Source organism: Chlorocebus sabaeus, chromosome 8 (genome assembly GCF_047675955.1).
Source record: "Chlorocebus sabaeus isolate Y175 chromosome 8, mChlSab1.0.hap1, whole genome shotgun sequence".
Lineage (NCBI taxonomy): Eukaryota > Metazoa > Chordata > Mammalia > Primates > Cercopithecidae > Chlorocebus > Chlorocebus sabaeus.
Window position 1 is genome coordinate 73613681 of NC_132911.1, and position 12717 is coordinate 73626397.

General features: G+C 37.8%; 1 protein-coding gene across 4 annotated transcripts in view; it reads left to right on the forward strand.

Annotated features, from left to right (window-relative positions):
- The first annotated feature begins 7960 nt into the window (after window positions 1-7960).
- SULF1 (sulfatase 1) overlaps window positions 7961-12717 on the forward strand; it is a 192121-nt gene continuing 187364 nt past the window's right edge. For 3 of the 4 annotated variants that reach the window (XM_008000811.3, XM_008000817.3, XM_008000810.3), the window contains exon 1: window positions 7962-8282. The gene's annotated coding sequence lies outside the window, so the exon portion shown is untranslated. Of the gene's footprint in view, window positions 8283-12717 lie in introns of all 4 variants that reach the window. The other variant, XM_073018149.1, reaches the window with a different exon arrangement.

Genomic DNA, 12717 nt, shown 5'->3' on the forward strand with positions numbered 1-12717 from the left:
AGTGCTGGGATTACAGTCGTGAGCCACCGCGCCCTGCCCCTTTTGCTACTTTTAAATCTAATTTCTAATCCCATAGTTGAGTTCACAGTGGTTTAAACAGATATCAAACATATTTTAGGTATTAGAACTCATGGGATTGTCCTGAGAAAGTTAACGGAGGCCAACTTAAATTCCCTTGTGATTAATTAAAGGAGTTAGAAATGAGTAAGACTGCCACGGGGATATTTGCCTTATTTTTAAAAATCAAATACAGGTAGCTAATAGGCCCTGCAAAAGATGTAGAGGTTTGGAGAAATGAAAGGCAACCAAGACCCCAATGTAGGGATCTCAAGGGTAAATAGATAGGCTTTCCTTTCTCAATGCTATGTAATATCACCTAAGCACCTGCTGGGTCCAAGCATTCCATTTTCACTGGGCTGGTGTGGTGCAGAAAAGAGACCCGTCCCATTGAACGCAAGAAACAGATAGTTATAGGAAAATTCTTCTTTAGCATTCACTTGGGTCTCTCATTTCAGAGCAAAAATGGGGAGTTATTTCTACAATTTGCAGAAATCTCTCCCTTTTACTTTATAATCATGCAAGTAACATGAGGGCAGTTAGGCTGTAGTAAAGTAATAGAGACTTCTGATGATGACTTTACCACCTTAAAATTTTTATAAACAGGAATTAGAGAGTTTAAGAAAGGACACATTCATTAGTGATATAAACTCTGAAGGTAGGAGCTCAATTTCAGGCTCGGCTTCTTGCCAGATGTTTGACCTTCAGTAAAGCACTTTATATTTCTAAACCTCAGTTCTCTTGTCTGTAAAATACAGATCATATTAAGACCTTCCTTATTGGAGTATTGTGACAGTTAATGAAATTAACTTGGGTAAATACATTTAAAAAATCTCATTCACAGTGAGAGTTCCAAAATTCTTAGCTATTATTATTTTTATTATGGTAAAAATTTGGAAGAAGAAACAGTTATTTTGGGGGCATATGCCGGGGAATAAGTGGTCAAGAACAACAAACAGCATCTTTATAATCCATTAAAAGCTATGCCAATGTTTGCAAGGTTTCCTTCAGCAAGAGAAAATTAATACACTTAAAAAGTAAAATCCAAAAAGTTTTTTTAGAGAATAGATGTTTTAGATTAATTCTTTTGTTTTCAAAATAAATAAGAACCATGGTAATGAACCTCAAAGGTGTGTTATCTTAGAGTTTCTGGCTTTAATATTGACATTAAAGGCAATTAAACCATTAATTAAAAATCTGCATTGATTCAAAGCAGAGGGGAAATAAACTACTTCAACTTTAGCTTCTAACATATTTACACTTGAAATCAAAGCTTTTGTTAAGTTAAACTGGAGAGAGCTATTTAACATAAGAAAGAGTTAGCACTCGCTTAGGGGTGCCCTTTTTTTTAAGTTTGTTGGAAAATACTTGACAAATCTGTCTGTAAAAGCAACTGCAAATATATTGTCACTGCCCTTTTGACAGTCTGAAAAAATCATGATTGTCAAAATAATAAGCAAACTATGTTTTATAACTATCAAGAGAAAATTATCAGTTTTCTATTTTATAAAGTTGTTTTTTTGGCATATCCTAGTGTGCGATGACTGACTACCGTACAGATAGGTTAATAATGTCAATATGTAGGATATCTCCCTAAAAGAATCTAACAAAATCCAAGCTTTCATTTAGGTTGCAGAAATATATCAGCCTACTGAGTAAGTAACCAAACATTGCGGCTGACTTAAAGAACATCTTCTATCCGTGGAAATGAACATTTTTTAAACATCTGTAAGCCCTGGTTTCTTGGTAAATACAGTAATAGTAGTACGTTTGAGTGGGCAGCTGTTTTCCATCTGTTACTCAGAAATTTTTACACAAGTACTTACTTCCCGGTGATGTTGAGTGAGTACTAGACCTGTATTACCTTCCTTAAAAAGAGAAAGGAACATGTGCCAACGGACTGTATTCTGCTTCTGAAGAGCTATGTACTTAGCAAGTAGTTTACTCAGAAGTAAGAGCCTACAGCAAGCTGATTTCAAAAGTTACTTAATCTTTTTAGACAGGCTGAACATGTCATTCCAGAAGCAGCACATGTAAATTCTCCCAAGACAAGCAACCCACTAACACTGGAAACTTTTGTAGAAGACCTATCATGTAAATGCATCGTGCTAAATTCTAGAGAGAAAGGTGGCAAAGATGATAAGACACAGTTTCTGCTCCCAAAAAGTTTTAAGGTTTTAAAATAAATTGGCTTTGAGGCCTAAAAGAAAGAAACTTTTCCCTCTCCTCTTTTTCTTTCACTAACACTTTTTTGTTTGTGTTTTTTAATAGTATTTCCTTTGCCCTTTGTATCCATCTTTCTATTATCTTCTGCTGTGTTGGTTCAATGATAATGATTTTGCTGCTAAAGTTTTTATTTCTTCAACTCATCTGAGACCTAGCTTTACATTTAAAAAATTCAAATAAATGTCAGAAAAGCAGTGTTACTTTTTAAAACTCGATCCTGGTTGAGGAGCAATATGTCATTGTTAATTTCCCAAACATTAAGTAAATAAGTGGGACATGTTCCTGCCCTATATTCTAATTGTTAGCAAGAGAAATTCTCAGTTCAGGATGAGATGTTTGTCTCTTCCAAAATCTATATAGCATTAATCTCATTGAGATACCCCAAAATCTCAAATCTGAAATATTGAAAAAAATACATGAAAGTAAGAAAGGGAAGTGATGTATCCCCTGGGATCTATTCTACTTTTTACAATAAAATGTGGCTATAAGAAAAAAAAAAATCACATTATCTAATAATTATTAAGTTCTGTTGTGTTTATTATTATGTCTGCCTAACAATTCTCATGCCTTTTAAGCACTCTGATGGCTTAAAGAAGAAATACTAAATAAAGACATAAAAAAGAAGAAATACTACATATCTAAAGGTATTTTGTGCATCTAAATTCACACTGACTTCTCAAATTATATAGCGCCAAGAAAACATAACTACTCCGGTTTAAGAGAGTCTTTGTCGTTCTGAATATTGTTTCTAATAAAAGTACATGTTATTATTGAGAGAAAGCTATAAGAGCTAATGGATTAAATCTTGGGGTGTATTCCCAATTCCACCAATGACTCGGATGTTACCCTTATGCCTTCCTGGGCCTCACTTTGCTCCTCTCTAAAATAAAGAAATTTGATTTTGTCTATTATTCCTTCCAAACGCAAAATTCTACTGCGTTTCTGAGACATGCATGATACTCATGGCTGCATTCAGTTTTCCACTTTCATTCATACTACTCACCTTAACCAGGGAATGTATTTATTACAAATGAAAGGTAATTATTTGACTCATTAGGTTTAGGGTATATACATGTCAAATACCCTCAACCTTACCTCCAGGTGTATCAAACAAAACCTCGAGTTCCTACTGCTGAAATTCACATTTTCCTCTTACTTAATATCTGTATGTTCTATTATGTCTCATAAATTTTAATTATCTGGTAAAATGAAGCCTGAAGCCCGATGCCCCAAACACTAATTTCCGCAAATACGGATTCAGAATAGGTTTCTAAAAATTTTACTATCCTATTTCTCACAATTCTATTGAATCTATTATCTTTCATTAAATTATTCTGTGTGTGGGTCACTGTTTTGTCCTAAGTGATTTACTACCCAACCTTGCCCTCCTAAAATTATTTACAATGCAGCTACACAACCCTTTTCAGCATGCTTTAGGTTTGTACTTCCTGGAGGGAACTTCACTTCAGGGACAAAACTATTCATCTGCTATGAACACTACCACTAGCTCCAGTGCCACCTCCCATGTAGCTATGCAGTCACTGCAAACATGAGCAAGCCTAAAGCTTGCTGCATCACATGTGAATTCATTTAACAAGCAATAATTTCCCTTTTCTTTCTGAGAATGACTTGGTTCCATGTAAATAAAGGCCATAAAGTTTAGTTGGAAGAGAATAAGAGAATATCGGAAATTGTGTAGCCTGGAGTAATTTAGATATGCAGGATGTTCCAAGTTACAAGATTTATTGTGTATCTACAGACACTTTATGATACAAATGGCAATGAGCTAATAGTTATACATGCTTCTGGTGTCATGGAACTCTAGATATCATTTGTCATTTATTTAAAGGACAAAACCTAAGGAAGTCAGGTGAGGTTTAGGAATCATAAAAAAAAAAAAAAAAGAATGTATCAGTATAAGGAGTATCACAGGTTCCTATATCCTATCAGATAAAATAATGGTGATCAGGACTTTTTCTTTTCTATTTCTAGTATTTAGATTACAGATGAGCTCAGAAGCCAACCTCAGAAACTATTTTAAGAATAAAACATTCCATCATTGCAATTGAGGGAATCTTATTTGCAATCATTATTTGCATGTTGGAAAAAATTGTGGTAGCAGAGGTGATACAAAAAGGAGAAATCTAATGCTACCATTTTGACTTACTTTTACCAAGATTAAACATGGCCATCACAACTTCCTAAACTGTGGGCATCTTCCCAGTTCTTATAAGTAAGGATGGTTTACCTCAAAGTAACACTGAATTAAAAGTGAGTTGTGTCCAAAGAGCTAAAGTCAGCACAAATTATAAAAGCCCATGGCTTACTGAGTTCTCAGTTTCAAGCATTTGCCTAAGGCCTTCGCCACTCACTTCTTGCGTACTCACACTAGCTGACTTCTGGGGGAATCCAACAGCATCGCCGGCCCCCATTGGCACGGTGGCACAGTGCAGCCTGCAACCAGTAAGATACTGGGAGTCCCTGTCACCTCCCTCCCCAGCAAGTGTGTGGAGGGGCCAGCTCTCTCCGCCTCCCTGATCATTTGTTTACTGTGCTCAAGTTGGGATTCTTGGCCAACAGGCAGCTCAAGGGGGAAAGAACCACCGTGTCTTAAGTGCATTAAATCTTCATATTAGCCCCCTGGCTTGGTAAACCTTTATGTTGGCTTTGTTCTCTTTTTTCCAAGCATGACAAACAAGTGGTTTTTCTTTTTCACTTTAATGATTCTTTAAACAAAAAGGGGTAGTTTAGGGCTTTCTCCGAGGCTGATAGGTGTTTCTGTTTAATGAGGTTTTTATTATACTGTATTGGCTTCCCTGAAAAGAAATTACGAGCAGCAAACAGCTGATAATAGAACAAGACTGGAAGAAACAATAACCAAGAGGGGGAAAAATTAGTGTGGCAGCAGATGCACGCGTTGTAGCTGGGGGATTAAATGCCACTTCCATTCTCCCTTGGCCACCATTGTGCAAGTAATAAAGTGAATGTGGGCACTTATGTGCCAGTTATGTGTGTGCAAAAGATATGGATATAGATATAGACTCAGCTAAACTACCATCTGTGGAGGAAGAAGGCTGGTGAGTTCAGTCTAGACAAAGATGAGTGAAGCTCAGAGTGCGGGGTTTACAAGGGCTGGTCGGTTACCATGGAAACTAATTGGAGCTAATAAGTAAAGGGACATTTTAACTGTGGGAACAGAATAGGAGGGGCTATTTTTCAATATCACCGTTACCTACAATTAATCTTTCATTTTAGGAGTGTCCTTACTTAATTCTTATGGTGAAGCACTTCACTCTGTGCACAACGTCACGCTGCTCAATGTACTTGAAAATTCGGCATATCATCTTTTAGAATGTGCTGTATTTTAGGTTTAGATCTTTCAAGACAGAATCAATTTCACTTTTTTTTTTTTTCTTAAAAAATAAACTGTTTGCAGATGGCAAGGAGAAAGGAAGGGAGGTAATGGAAAATTCTTAACTTCTAAACTGACACTCCACTGAGCACTAAAGCAGGCTACAGAGAGAAGGGGAGCTGGGACCTTATCCTGCAGCACCAGCTTCAGGTTTTTGTTTGAGTTGATTTTCCCTAACAAAAGCATTTCAGAACAACAAGGAAAAATGTGTCTCTGCGGACTCACTCTTACAATACTTTCCAAAGGTAGCATTTACAGCTACTGCAGAAGCAAGTATTAAGATCACAGCAAACAGCCACATCTATTGCATCCTTGTATTTTTTATTTTAAAGCAAGTATTAAATCCTGTAAATAGCTGAAGTTATCAATAAAAGAGAAGTAGTGACTGAGTTTTAATGAAAAGATCTACAATTTAATAATAGAATAAAATGTCTGTGTTAAAAAGCACTTCAAACAATATGTAGGTCAGAACCTGGCCCATTTGGGAACCCCTCATAGACGGTGTGTTACAAGCACAGGGTTGATAAAGTTTCTTGATTCGACATCTGTACAGTTTCTTAGGTTTTACTTTTGTAACTCAATTTACAGTTTAAGAGAATACGAACTACCTTAATAATGTCTCTGGGGTCTTCAAAATCTATGCAGTTGAGGTAATCCAGATTCCCAGACATGGGTCTGGATGGATTAACCCCCCTCCCACCAAAACAGGAAAAAAAAAATACCTTACAATAATTGGCACTATTAAAAATTTTATGATGCCCAAGGGAAGTGAGAGCCCTGTTGTGCCATTTGCCATTGTTGAAAATGTTTGTGTTGATTATGTATCTGGACTTAGCTGATTAGGAGTAGTTTAGTGAATACACAATATATTGTGAAACAGACACCTCATAATCACTTCTGAGAAGCAATTGAGCAAATGAATCAGGACTCTAACTTCTGACTCTTTTTTCCCTTCCTTCTTCTTTATAACCCAATTATAAGAAAAAATGCACGGCGAAAAATTAGTTTTCTAATTTTGTACTTCAGAAAATTGCACCAGGGATAATTTTTAAGTATCTTAATATAATACCACACAGAAAAATTCTGGAAAAACACAAGCTAGTCAAGTCAATGTTGCTAGAAACTGAAATAATTCTCCTTGTGATACTAGCACTCCACGTATTAGATAACTATTTATAGTCTAAATTTTAAGGCATTAGGCAAGTTTAAGTGTTTTTTTGTTTTGTTTTGTTTTTAAACAATCCCCCTTCCAGTTCAAAGAAATTCAAAAGATGCAATACTTAAAGTATTGGCTTCCCACAGACGCTGTCAGGGAGTTGGTAGTATTTAAAATTCCTATTTTCTCTTTCAGTTTATCAAAATTCCTTAGATGTCTGATGGAATTTTTGAAATTGTGAGATTTGTGGCAATTAATTGATTTCCAGATATCTTCTTAAAGTACTGTAACAAGTATAGCCATCTTCTGGTTCAGACGGCTGTCAAAGTACTTAGTTTTATAAAACAGTTCAGAAAACCAAAAAAAAAAAAAAGCACATAAGAAGGAGATATTGAAATGACCAAAAATTGAAAACATTTCAAAGCAAAATTGTTAATGAGCTGTTTGAGCTATATGGGCATTATAAGTGCAATTAACTAGAAGCCAATAAAAATAATCAATGGCAGAGTGCAGTCCTCTGGTACCAAAGTGCTTTTACAAAGAGATGTCTGTGAAAGCAGCAAGTGATTAAAAAAGCCACCTTTATCTATGGGAGCGCGTGCTATTTTACATGAGTAGAAACGAAAATGATTTTCATTGACTATTTCTGAAGTTCAGCCTGTGGCAAACAGTGAAGAGCTGTGTGTGGGAATAGGGAAGTTTCTGCTCTTAGCTGCGCCCCCACCCCCTCCCTGCCAGGAATGTTGGAGGCAGCCACGATCTAATCAAAGGAAGGTAGGAGTTTAGATTTCAAAATGTAGATGTCACATTTCAGTGCAAACTACTCCTACATTAACCCTTTATCAGCAAGTCAAGATGAGTCTTTTATCTCCTATGGAAGGGAAAACCTCTTGCTGAGAAGATGGCCCTTCCGTAGATGGGCAGTAAAAAATTTTTAGGGTTTCTTTGCATCCCACTGAGGGTCCCCATCATCCCAGGGGGAGCACGAGGAGTTGTGAAAAGAAACGCGCAACTGGCCATCAGAATAATTCATTCCCTCCACCTTCTCTGTAGCACCTCCCACTTCTCCTCTTTTTATAGCAGTCCTTTCTCTCCGAAAATCTCAGGTTACTTGACTGGGAGTTCTCAGACCTCCAGTTTCAGCCCTGCCCTCAGCCTCCAATCCGTAAGAGACACCCAGCCCCAGCAATTGGATTGGGCAGCCCGTCTTGACACACCACTGTGCTGAGTGCTTGAGGACGTGTTTCAACAGATGGTTGGGGTTAGTGTGTGTCATCACATTCGAGTGGGGATTAAGAGAAGGAAGGCTGCCTTGCTGGAGCTGTGTGGTCTTCTCCAAGTGAGAGTCGCAGGCAATAGAACTACTTTGCTTTTGGAGGAAAAGGAGGAATTCATTTTCAGCAGACACAAGAAAAGCAGTTTTTTTTTCAGGTAAAGTAAAAGACATTGAATGCTTCTCTCCCCGTCTCTCTTTTAGCATAGTTTTGAATGGAATGCTAGCACGGCACACTTGTCAAAGCCAGTTGTTGCTGTCCTATCAATGCTGCTATTGTACCGCTGACAGATGACAGTGAGCATAGCTTGATGCTTGGCTGTCTTTATAGAACTAACACTCCTCATGCCTTGCTTTTGAAGGTGTAGCTAAGAAAATATCTTTGGGAGCCGCGTTTGTACCTTTTCATATGCCCGTTGTATACTCAAAACAGGAGCTATAACTTGCTTGTAAAGAGTAGATAAGGCTGATAAAGGATTTATTTTAGCTTTCAAAATTAAAATTCACTTTCAAACTGTTGCATTTTACTGCTCAGTTTATAAAGATTCTTTGAAGGATCTATTACTGCGTTGCTGGCAGAGATGGAAATGCTTTCTTCACCGATTTGTACAAGGTAGATTCTGTCTGACTTATGACAGAGCAAAGGGTATTTTAAAATGCTTTTGGAGATTGACTCTAAAGTTTGGAAACTCCTTAAGAGAAGGGGCTACCCTCTGAACAGCCGCTAGGTCGGCTTTAAAACTAAAATGCTTAGAGCTGGAAGAAAAGCAGAGGAGGAAGAAGGAGGAAAATGCTCTTTAACATAGCCGTCTTGCAGCTGCAGGGAAAGCAGATGGAGGTAATTGATTTGCAGATCTGTTTGTGAAAGTTTTACAAGTCATGGAAAACTAAAGTAGCATCTCTGTAATGGATCATTAAGAGTCACTACATTTATAGGTTTTAGACCGGCTAAGTGAAGTGTTAATTAAACGTAAATAGATTTTCAGGTTTGGTTATAAACAGGCAAACAAAAAGGATTTAATTATAAACTAGTCATTGGAAATTAATAGTCATCTGGTGCCTGAGCAACATAAAATGAGTTGTCATCATATATGTGAGTAGATGTAACGGCTCTACCCAAAGCACCCACCAAAATTGAATTGAACTATTTATAAATATAACAAGGGGGTGTATATGCTCTGTTTAATTTGTGGTATTAAAAAAAGGCCTTTCAATTCAGGCTCTATTTTCACAGGGATCAAAACATAAAATTTTTAATTTTCCAAGTTTTCTAGCAAGATAGGTGAGCCAATGAGACTTCTGCTACCCTAATATACTTGCCCTCCGATAGTAACGTTCATATACCCGTGGTATGCAGAGATTTGGGCTCCTACTGGACTTTCACATTTGGCAGAGAAACCCAGCATTATCCTTACCCTTTGCAGGTGAGAGATTCTATGAATAATATTGTATATAAGCTGTTCTGAAATAAGAGCTGTTTAGTAGGTTGAATAACAGGATTTATGGCTAGTGCTTTGTGATTTTAGTATTCAATTGCACAAAGATGCCTGTAAAATTATGTTTCAAGTTGCATTATACACACTTTTGCAACCATGCAGTTAATTTTTTTAAATCCTTTTTTTTAAAAAAGTTAAGACTAAAACAATATTTTAATATGATCTTTCATTTTTATTCAGAATGTTCTCCAGTTACACTCTCAAACTTCTCCTTCAATGAGAAATTATCCTCATAAATACCCAGTTATTCTAACTGAGTATTATCTGATTCCCAATATTACATAACCAAAATAGAACCAAGTTCATAAGCTGAAGTCTTTTGGAATTCCAGTCATTCCATTTTGACTTTACAATGGAAATGGGGTTTGAAAAAATAAAGACAGAAAGGCAAACTAATATCTTGTGTCGTATCAGGATTAGAACTACATGGACGGCATATAGCATGCATGGTGCTAACTACCAATGCCGTGTTTCACTACTGCAGAGATATTTCACAAGAAAGTCAAGTTCCTCCTCACAGATCGGATTTTCCTCCTTGAGATGTGGCGTGATGGCTTCTAACAGAGGCAAGGTGCTGTTTAGCAACAGGTACCCCACCAGCATACATCCCTAATGCTGCAGACCGATCACAGGGCTACCTGGACAGGACTGTGGCAATATGGGACAATTCCCCTGAAAAAACAATTGTACTCAGGATTAGGCAGGATGGAAACAAGAAAGGAAGTGTGGAGAGATAATAAATTCACATCTTGAAACGGCAGCGGTGTTTTTGTCCCCCTAACAAGATAATGTGAAGTTACTTCATGAACTGAAAGGGCTCGCTTAAAACACAGTGCCCACAGGGCAATCCTAGCTTCTTGTCAAAATCAAAATCTACTGTCCCAGATGGTAAACATGCAGAGACACATTTATGGTGACTTCTACATACCTCAGTTTGACATTTGGTTTCTTCCTGACAGCACTTGTACTGGTAATACACATGAAGTTCCCATCAGCATTCCGCCAGCTGTGAAAGTGTTTGAGCACACGGGATATCCCTTTCAGAGAAGCAAAAAATAACGGAGGTCGAGGAGATCTGAAATGTGCACTCGGTGTACATTAAGGTGACAGATCTTAGATGTGAAAAGTGATCTGAAAGTTTGATTTGTGAAAGTGACAAAATTCATTTTTATGGTGGTGTGCAATACCAAAATACATTAGTCCAGGTATTGACTGAATCCATGGTAGGTTATGAGTGGGAACCTCCATCAGGAAACTAGAAGGGTTCTACTCTGTTTTCCTTCTAAGAAAATGTAAGTGACTTCATGCAGATTGTTGTAGCCATTTCCATCATAATAGTAGAGACAAGTGGCAAGTGGGACATTTCCTATTTCCTTCCCTAATTATGCATCCATATTGGAAGGATGAGAGGTTTCGTTCTTCTGTGTTTTATATTGAAAATTAGTTTATTCTTTAAAAATGCTAGGACCGGGCACAGTGGCTCACGCCTGTAATCCCAACATTTTGGGAGGCCGAGGCTGGTGGATCGCCTGAGATCAGGAGTTCAAGTCCAGCCTGGCCAACATGGGGAAACCCCATCTCTACTAAAAATGCAAAAATTAGCCAGGCATGGTGGTGGGTACCTGTAATCCCAGCTACTTGGGAGTCTGAGGCAGGAGAATTGCTTGAACCCAAAAGGCGGAGGTTGCAGTGAGCCGAGATCACGTCATTGCGCTCTAGCCTGGGTGACAAGAATGAAACTCAGTCTCAAAAAAAAAAAAAAAAAAAAAAAATCCATAAAGCAAGATTTCTGATACTGAGCTGTATATACTATTGAGATTTCCCCAACCATCACCACATAGATGAGGCCAACCAACGGGTAAGCTCAGGACATCTGTTTTTTTTTTCCTCCTGTGCAGTATTTTTATGTAGAGAGCATGAAGCACATTTAAGGGGATTAACATTTTTAAAACTGGACTCTAAATAGATGCTTACTTTTATCATTATTGACTTTGGGGAGGAGGAGGCTCATGTATGAAATTAAGTCTATGATCATGTGGTAAATTCACCTTTTATTTAGATTAGATCCATGAAAATTTTTTGAAAAGAGGTATCTTATTGGAAAAATATTTCCTGAAATATATTTCCTATTTAAAACATTTTTTATCTATGTTAATATCCTGAGGAGGTGGGGAATTCGCCTGTTAGCCTTTTTTTCCTCTCTCATATTTCCCTCTCCCCTATAGCCAATCTGTCATCAAATTCTGTGAGTCCTTCCTTTAAAATGTCTCCCACATGTGGCCCACAGCTACCATCCCAGTGCAATGATCATCTCACATGTGAGTCATTGCAGCAGCCTCCTAAATGGTCCACTTGCCTCCATTTCCCTCTTCTGTCTACTACTGCAGACTCAGCTTCCTAAAATGCCACTTTCATCAAAGCATTTCTAGTCTGAAAATTACCACGTGAACCCTTACTACCCACAAAATGAATTTCAGTCCTATTCTAATATTCTGGCCTTCTGTTATTTGGCCCGAACTTTCCAACCATTTCTCCCTACCAAATCCCCACAACCTCAGAAGTCTACCCTTCCTTCCAGCTAAAGCGGCCAGCACAGCATCTCCACTTGCTAGTCTTTTCTTTCAGCCCTAACCGCTCTAGCTTTCTATCTTGTCTTTAAAATGAGACTTTGTCATCATGTGCACGGTTCCTTCTAAGTCTATATTCATAAGCCTGTGTGTAAAATGCCCCACTCAGTTCATCCTTATCACCTCTATATATTCGTCCTTCAAAGTTTCAGCCTAAGTTCCACCTCCTTCAAGAAGCTTCCCCGACCACTACCTCTTCCCGCAATGCTTTTCTTCCCTTCATGTTGACCATTGGTTATCCATGGATTGCATTTAAAGCCATTGCTTTATTTTTTATTCTGCTCTATAGTTTGCTTGTTTATTCCTTGACTTCTCAGGGAGGGTGACAGGGACTGGCCCGGTCCACTTTAATGACCCACAGAAGACCCTAAAAAGTGTGCTTACTAAACTCACCAGGACATTCAAACACTCAAGGCACTTTCCCTTCTAGAGTTACCCCACTTTAGAGCCATTCACTGGCTCCACTAGCT